We start from the raw sequence: 9,390 nt of genomic DNA on the forward strand, positions 1-9,390 counted from the left end.
AAGTCTCAGGGGCTCCACCGGCCGGCCTCCGACGGCGCAGACAGCCGGCGCCCGCCGCCCACCCACGCCGCCCTCTTCCCCCACCTCCGGCCCCGGCCCCGGCGCGCTCTCTCCTCCTCTCCCGCGCGCCCTCTCGCCCTCTCGCCCTCGCTCCGGCCGCCGCGCGCTCCCGCTGGCTCCGGACCCTGTGTCTCCGCCAACTGGGAGAGCCGGAGGGGCCCCTCGCCGTGCGCGGAAGCTACGGGCCCAGGGCGCCCAAGGCCGGGGCAGTGTCCCCGCGCGCCGCGGAGTGGGCTGTGATTGGAGGAGGAGCCCGTGCCGGGCGGGCACGAGGGGGTGCCGAGCCGGTGCCTCCAGTCTGCCCCGCGCGCGCAGCTGCGCGTACTGGGTGCCCCAGAACCCGCGGGCGCCCGGCAGCCGAGCGCACGTCCTTTTGGATGCACACGCCCGGGTCCCTGGCGTCTGACGGCGCGGGGAGGGCAGCGAGGCCCCAGGTGAGTGTCGCTGCCCGTGCGGGGCTGGGGAGGCGCCGCCGGGCAGAGGTGCGCCCTTGCCGTGCGCCTTTGGAAGCAGGACTAATCAGTGAGCGGCGGGCGGGGGTGTCCGTGCGGAGTTTCCCTGGGCGTCCCCAAGTTACTGCGTGTTGCCGTGAGATGTGGCTCTGCGAGGCAGGACAGGCGTGTGGACCGAGCCGGGGGCGTTTGGCCCGGAAAGCCGGTGCTGACAGACACCAGGTGCGACGGGAGGAGTAGTGGTTGAGGGTAAGAGCGAATCCCGGCACTCTCCAGGTGCAGCGGCCAACATGGGCAGGCTGGAGCACTCTCCTCCGAGAGGAACGCACGCAGGCTCCTCCCTCGACCCCCGACTGCTGGGGGCACAACTCCGCGCCGGCTATGCCGCCGGCTTCTGCGGAGGTCTGAGACTGGAAGGGGTACGCGCTGCTGTGGGCAGGAGTCCTTTGAACCATCCGCGCTAGACACCTTTTACCTTTCGTGAAGGTGGAGTTCACCTAGGGGTGCTTTGCTTTCCCCCCAGTAATTAGCATTCTCCTGATCTGGTTCATCTGCATCCTGCGTCCCTCCCGCCTGGCTGTACCTCTTTAAGTGTGCGCTGGGCAAAGGGCGCCCTGCTTCTCTGAATGCATGGTGCTTCTTCTTCTTCTTCATGGGTGCACATGGTACACTGCTCGTTGCTGGTATTCAACCTTCCAGTGTGGATTAATGAGAAAAAGACCCGTTATTCTGTACCGCTTGACGTTTTAGATCGTTAACCTACGGATTTCTTAAATTTCATAGTTGAGGTGAGTAAAGATTGGCAATGAGTTCACCAGCACCGGGCACATGGCAAACTGTTGAGAAACCGTCAAGATGGGGTGTATTAAGGCTTTGGAGATCTGCAAATTGAACCAGAAATGTACTTATAACATCTTCTGCTTTGCAGTAAATATCTTGTATCTATTAGATCGTTTATTAAGTGAGACCTTTAAGTAAGACTTGTCCTCATAATTGCTGTAACCACCAGACAGATGTTCAGATCATTTTTCATAGAGGAGTAAACAGAACTTTATACAAAATAAAAAGAGAAAAATGTAAGTGACTTGTTAATATATGGCCCTTGCCAAGTGACAAGTATATATTTTTAAAAGCAGATAACACCTCACAAAAATGTGTATTTAAAGAGTTTAAGAGCAGTAGCAGCCTTTTTTCTAAAGGAAAGTTTGAATAGACACAATATCTAAGTAGTTTTAAGAGTGTCTTTATAAAGGCAAATCGTTACGGGAAAAAAGAGCTAAGAAAAACAGTTGCATTTGAAGCTTTCGGTAACTCACCTAAAATTACTTCTTTCCTAAAGAACTAGTTAGACTTTGTTTTATTTTCATGTTAGTATATGTCAAGGGGAAATGCATGAAGAATCCTTTTCTTTATTTTTAAGGCTATTTGAAACAGTAGCAATTAAAATGCAAAATAATTGAGGCAGGTAGGCAGACTGGCAACTTTGTGGAAGTCTTGCTTCTGTGTTAGTGTTTAATATGGAGTGGGATAGCAGAGAAATTAGGTAACATCCAACGTTAATAGTCTTATCTGGGAAAGCTAGCTGAGTCTGAGGACAGAAAGATAAAGAAAACAATAATCAGTAGCATATACTGTCACCCTGCTAAAAGCTATTAAGGTTTGCAGCTTTAATAAAAGGGCATTGTGCACTTACAACGTGAGATATTATTGTAATTAAGGGCTGCAAGAGGTCATTAGCATTGTGTTAACAATCACTTGACAGACTCACAACTCTTCTTAAGTCTACTTTTATTGATTTAATAGCACAGAGCTTTTCCCTTTCTTACTTAAGGATAATTGTAAAGCATCTATATTACTGCAATTTACCCTTGAATTGACTCTAGTGTTTAGTGTCCAATGAAGAAGAGAGGGTGGAGAGCACGCGGAGCTGGCCACTGTTCAGCCTTCCTTGGCCTAAAAATCAAATGACTGTCTCCTTGGGCACTGTTTCTTTACCGGTTTCCCTGTTATTCAGCATTTTTTTTTTTTGATGGTAAAGCTGATATAAACTCCTGAGAATGTATACTGGTATGAGGAAGTGAGTACATTTTTGTGTTGAGCAAATACATTTATGGCAAATATTTCAGAAATTCTTTACAAAATATTAAAGTCACAAACTGTTCTTTGCTGTGGATATTTATTGCTGAGTGATTCCAATCTTTCTCGATTTTATAAGGTTCTACATTTATTGCCTTAATAGCTTGTATTACATCACAGTTCTCTCTCTCTCTCTCTTACACACACACACAAATGACTTTTACTTGATTGGAAGGCTTCAAAGCCTTAGCTTAAATTGGAAGTTTCAGGAACTTCTAAAATAACTAACATGCATTAGTTGATTGCAAAGGGATTGAGATGGAAGCTTTTTCTTCTTCAGATGAAGGAATCAGTTGCTACTTGGTGGGATGATAAAGGGGAACTGAGGACAAGGAAAGACGACATGTGATCAGAGTCTTGTGTGTGACCATCTCCCCAGCCTCTGACAAGCAGAGCTTATCTAGCTGTAACCAGCAATACAAGAGTGCCTCCTCTGGGGATTTGCTGGTTCTGCAGAAAGATACCCCTGCAAGCACTTCCCCCTTGTTATTCTGCAAGTCTCACAGATAAAATTACCAGTGCAAATGAATATGCAGACATCTGTCCATATATTCATTTCAGATATAGTATAGATTTTCATTCTGATAGAATCTCTTTTCTGCTATTTTGCAAAGTGTTTACTGAAATATGATGACTTTTATTGAAGTCACATAAATCCTACCTGGCACAAGGTAAATAAAAGGGTAAATTAAAAATTAAAGTTGATGCAGCTAAGATTTCTTGTAAGAATAAATTTTAAAAATCTCTGAATATAATTTTACTATTTGTTGTTACGTAAGTAACTCAGAAACATTGTGTCTTGTTACTTTGTTTACTTTTAAATTTATGACGTCTCCTCCTAGTTAATTATAAATGATTGTTTCTCCTTTTCTAAAATTCCTTTCACCCATGGCAAAGGTTGTGCTTAGTTGAAATTGAATCTGTAATCCACTTTGAGAAGTTTTCTTTCTGTGTTTGATAACCAGATGCACACTACAGGCTATGTGATTCATTTCCAGGGCCCCTGCCTGCATATTTAGGCCAGTTAACAGTAGGAGGTTGTGGTCTGTGGTTGTAATGTTATCTGGCCCAGGGAGCTAATGGATTTGATCACAGTTTCTTTACGTGAGAAGTCACATATCACAGAGAGTCCCTAGCCTCACTAATTTAACTGTAAAAAATTATACCTTTTAAGTACAAAAGAGAGGGTTCTTTCATCAAAATTAAAATTATTGAATGTAATGTTAACTTTAACTGGTATACAGATGAAACTAATTGATGCTAGCATCTTACTATACTGGAAACTGAAGACAGCAACATTAAACCTGGGATGATTATAATGGGAATATCAGGAGCAAAGAGTTATCTCAAAATATAGGACTTATATCACAAACCAAAAGGATACAATAGGAATGATACTTATTTTTCCAAGCAAAATAGCCCCATACGTATATTTTTATATCCTAAGGTATTGTCCTCAGTTGGTACTCTATTAATAAAATGTTCAATGGGATATTATTCAAATTTCAGTTGAAATAGTTAGCTACCTAGTGTCATTATTTAGTAGGAAGTTAGTTTTGGATTCCAGAGTTGTTTAGAAGGGAAAAGGCAATTTTAAATTTGGTAACTGCTAACTCTTCTTCTTCTTCTCCTTTTTTTTTTTTTTTGGAGGTTAGAAACATACAACTCTTGACAAATAGGTTTATTCACCCTTTCTTCTTACTCTGTACTCTCTGCACTTCTGAATGGTAATTATGGTTACCATTACCTACTTAGGAAATTTAAACTCATGGTCATATAAAAATTTAAGTACAGTCAAATCTACTTTGTTTGGCTTTTAGGAAAGACGATAAGCTCTAAGGATCACACATTGCAAAAGCGCTCATTACCAGATGAGCAATTTTTAACAAACACTTTACTCATTGCATCTAGTTATGCAATGGATACTGGATCAGTACCTCGCTGTGTGATCTTGGGCATTTCACTGGGAATCTGTAGATTTCTATTTTGTTAAAAGTGAAGAAAGGGCTGCTTTGTTTTTTCTCATGTCTGTTGCAGTTCAAATATGTCATCAGTCTGTGGTTCTACCACTTTGGGAGTCTTCAAACTGAATTCGAGGCTTTTAAAATGTTTTTCCTTTAACATGAACCCAATGAAACCAAACTATTATATTCTTCAGTATTGAAATGGCATCCTCTTTTTCTACCTCTTAGATGTTGTACTGACTAGTGTGGCTGGTAATGTTGTGGTGTGTAATAAAGTGTGGCTACAGCTCTGAAAACACTCTCTGTCCTGACTATTTTCTCTCTAGTGTTGTATTCTGACAACTGCTCAGTCATGAATGGGAGAAGATTAGAATATATTTTTTCCCCTTTGGCATACCCAAAAATGTATTAAGGAATTCTACATTAAAAACAGGCAAAAGCAGCAACGAATAAGTACTGTCCTTTACACAAAGCAGACTACTCTAACTTTGTGGACGGAGATAAATCACAGGGAGGACCTCAGTAGTAACAGGTGGTGGCTGTCCTGGGGACACAAGGGCAAATGAAATTCTTCAGAGAAGACACTGGATGAATCAGGAGTCAGCCTTTTCATTGAATTTAAATAAAACCATTAAATACCCAAGGAATACCTAAAAAGAAACAGATTTATTTTCCCAGACTATACAAAAACAAAAAAACAAACCAAAACTATTAAATAGAAGGTTGGTCATAAAACAGTGGTAATATCTTACATAGTTCCCTCACTGTGCAATGGTGTCATTTCCACGTTTAAACATGAACATCTTTCACCCTACTTAAAGATTCATTAAACACATGCTGTCTGCATGTAGTTCAACCTTAAAAGAGTCTTGGAAATGACAGTTTCCTACCAATAGGTCAACAAGATTTTTTCTATTTTGTTGCTATTATTCCAACTGTGATTTCTTGTACTATTACGTTTCATAGGTCAGCCAACAAAATATCTCAGGGAATATCAGTTAGTTTCTGGAAGTGTTTGTCAGTCAACCATTATGGATTTTTTTGATTCTTGTGTATTATTCTATTAAATGCACTGACAGTCCTCAAATGTCATTCCTGCAATTGTTTTTCTAGAAAATACAAATAATTGAATTTATTTTTGGACTATCATGCTGCACCTAGTCATAAACTATACCAATTTTTAAAAGAGAGGCATAACTTCTATAAATCAGTATTGTCAATTGACAGTAAGTTGGGTGTTAGTGTGATATACATTAAGTATATTTCAAAACAGTTTCAGAAGACCTGCATCTGAGACAGACTCCAGACAGCAGAGAGCATGAGCAACTGCTCCTTGCCTAGAATTTAGAAAAACTTGGTGGAATGTGGTCTTTAATTGCGATAAGCCATTGCTTATTTGTATTGGACTGCAACAAACACATTTCAGTTCAACTTTAAGTACCATAAAACCAAAAATAGTCCTCTATTTCCTTTTAGTATAACTGATAGTTATATATTATAGCACACATTATTTCTAGAAAGCATACAGCACTGTGCACTTTTTAGAAAAGCAGTCTAACACATATAAATTAATTGGCAATTAGACATGTTTTAAAACTACTCTTGTGGTGATATGTTAATGTGCAATGGCTGAATATGATAGATATTTGTTATGGTTTTAGTATGGTGGCTTTAATTTAAATGGAACAGGTTCTGGAAGATTTGCAATTTTGCTGATTAGCAATTGATATGCTGATACATAACAAATATTTTTTGGCATGAAAGGACCTATAGTCATTGTTTTTAAGTATGAGGAAAACATTTGATTAAGAGTCATTTGATCTGTTAAAAGTAGTTTCCTAGAGATGTCAAGTGGAGTAGAAATTCTAAGAAAACTTTATAGCAATGAATTCGTTTTCGTAAAAATAACATTAGCTGTTAAGGTTAAATGGATAATAAACAATCTACTTGGAACTAATGCACTGCCATTTAGTTGAACAAAAATACTTGGAACAAAATGGTAGCATGATAAAGTGATTTCATATCCAATAAATGATGTTGATTTACTAACTAATGCTTAAGGGATTTTCACCTCTTTTTTTCTTTTTGCTTCGTCCATTCAAAATATGTTTTTCACGGTTTTATACTATGATGTGAATCCAGTGTTTTATTTTATAACCTGATGATTAGGTTTGTTATGCTCATCACAATACTACTTGCAGTGATTTTCATATATTTCCATTTTAAAAACATGGAAAAATATTATATATATATTTTTAATTTTTAGCCTTAAAATATCAGAGTAAACAAAAACATTTTAAATCTTCCTCAGATTGTTTTTGTCCATTTCAGATTAATCATTCATCCAGTGGCCATCACCACCACTCTTTCAGACATCTGTGATTTACTCCTGTTCCATTCTCTTCAGATATAACCTGTTCCTCTTGTTTTTCTTCTCAGAAATGTTCCATCTTCTTCCATATTGTTACTGTCCAAAAGTTTATACAGATCTGCAGACATTCCTTCAACTATATACCAACACACACACACACACATACACACACATACATGTGTATGTATGTATATATATATATCGAACTATTATATATTATACATAATAATATATTATTATTATATATCTATATTTTTTTTCCCTGCGCAAAAGAACTAGTAATAATGAAGAGGACAGCTCTTCAATCCACATGCATGGGTGCAAACTACTCATTTTTTCCTCATGTGAATCCTCTTCCTAAATCCTATGTATGAAAAACTCAGATGGGAAAGGAGGTGGAAGAAAGAGAAAAGATAAGCAGCATGAAATTCTAAACAGGGATGTTTTTTTGCTCTAGGGCACAGATTTGTGAGGCAGTATTTAATCCTTTGTGAAAAGTCAACAATTTGTTACCGATTCTGTATTCAAGTTCATTTAAATGTAATAAAAAAAAAATCTCAAGTTTAAGTTTTGGTTACTTCTATTTGATAACCACAAAGAACTGTAGGTTTTTTAAAAATAATGCTTCAGAGTCCTTATTTCTTTCATGATACCCAGCTCAGGACAGAATGAAGTCGGTTGAGCAGGTAGACTTGCCTTTCTCCTGAAAATGAGATTTGATTTTGATTGAAAATGAAGACGAATATTTGTAGAAGACTGATAAGTACCTGATAAGCACCTGACCTGTGGCCATGCAACTCGTCTGTGGCTATAGAGGGCATATGTTCCTGGCAGAGTTGGTTACTGCCAAATATACTGGGGAACACATTATGAAACATCCTCAGTTCAGATCACAATGGTTCACACACTACTTTCTGATTTTCCAAGTGCACTCCACAGAGGGTATGACAGAGACATTTATCTCAAAAAAAAGAAAGTTTCATCCTCTAATAATATACACAATGCCAATTAAATATCCTTGTGCACCCTTTGTAGACCTTGGAACAAGGTAAAACAATTTGGCTTAAGAGGCTGGCAAATATTTCAAAGACTGCAGAGAAATATCATGGAATTGTTTTGAAAGTGATTGTGATTTATAAACATGGTTGACTTACCACGGAATTTGTGTCTTGATTTGTTATACAGTTAACTTTTCATATTGAAAATGAAGTTGATGATAATGAAAATGAGATTTGTGTAAATAATTTCCGAATGTTAATAATGTGCCTACTTCGGTCCTGGATACTACAGGTACAACTATAGGGTGGATCTTCCTCTTCATCAAGGTTTATGTTTATACTAGCTGCTTTTGAATATCCTAGGTTTAAATGAGTTACACAATTATCAAGCATCTTCCCCTCACAGATATTATCTCAATGACTGTAATATCACCCATGGCATGTTCTGTAACTCCCTTCTTTTATATGTTCTAGCTAATTTGATAAATCCCTAGTCTTGTTGAAGGGAAGAGAAATAATCTTCAAGAGCAACAAGAGTACATTAAGCAGCTCTTGTTAAAGTGAATGCTCATTTTATAAGCAGGCCAAATGTTTCTTTTACATTCCTATAACTTTCTTAAATTTCTCTACCCGTTATCTTTTTTTTTTTTTTTTTTTTTTTTTTTTTGAGACGGAATCTCACTCTATCACCCATGCTGGAGGGCAGTAGCATGATCTCAGCTCACTGCAACCCCTGCCTCCTGGGCTCACACGATTCTCCTGCCTCAGCCTTTTGAGTAGTTGGGACTGTAGGGCCATGCCACCACACCTGGCTCACTTTTTTTTGTAGAGACAGAGTTTCACTGAGTTAGCCAGGATGGTCCTAATCTCCTGACCATGTGATCTGCCTGCCTTGGCCTCCCAAAGTTCTGGGATTAGAAGCATGAGCCACTGCACCTGGCCCCCATCATCCTTAATTATTAGCAATCTGTATGTTATCACAGCTTTAAAAGACCTAACAAAAGCAATTTTATATAATTGTCAAAAAGTAGAAAAGTAAGACCTGAAAAAAAAAAACTTTATAATTTAGCTCAGCTCCTTCATTTTGCAAATGTGGAAAATAAAATCTCAGAGCAATCCAAGGTCATATAGCAAGTGGTAGGGCTTGTAGGACAAAGAGTCCATTGGTCTTATCCCCAGTCCAGACTGTATGTTTTCTTCCTCATCGATGAACACCTAGTAACTCAGATTTCCACAGTTCTGATATTTGTGTTTGATTTCTAAAAATTTACAGAAGGCATGCCTTTAAAAAATGAAGTATATATATATATGATATATATATCATATATATGATATATATGGTATATATATTATATATATATATTATATATATATATATTTTATATATATATATATATATATATATATAT

The 9,390-nt window shown here is 38.7% G+C and overlaps 1 protein-coding gene across 2 annotated transcripts in view; it reads left to right on the top strand.

The window, feature by feature from the left end:
* The first annotated feature begins 259 nt into the window (after positions 1–259).
* CDH7 (cadherin 7) overlaps positions 260–9,390 on the top strand; it is a 135,588-nt gene continuing 126,457 nt past the window's right edge. The window contains exon 1 of one of the 2 annotated variants that reach the window (XM_032293704.1): positions 260–494. The gene's annotated coding sequence lies outside the window, so the exon portion shown is untranslated. Of the gene's footprint in view, positions 495–568; positions 1,301–9,390 lie in introns of those variants that run through there. The other variant, XM_032293705.1, reaches the window with a different exon arrangement.

Source organism: Sapajus apella, unplaced genomic scaffold, assembly GCF_009761245.1.
Source record: "Sapajus apella isolate SASKATOON/1434 unplaced genomic scaffold, GSC_monkey_1.0 scaffold30, whole genome shotgun sequence".
Classification (NCBI taxonomy): domain Eukaryota; kingdom Metazoa; phylum Chordata; class Mammalia; order Primates; family Cebidae; genus Sapajus; species Sapajus apella.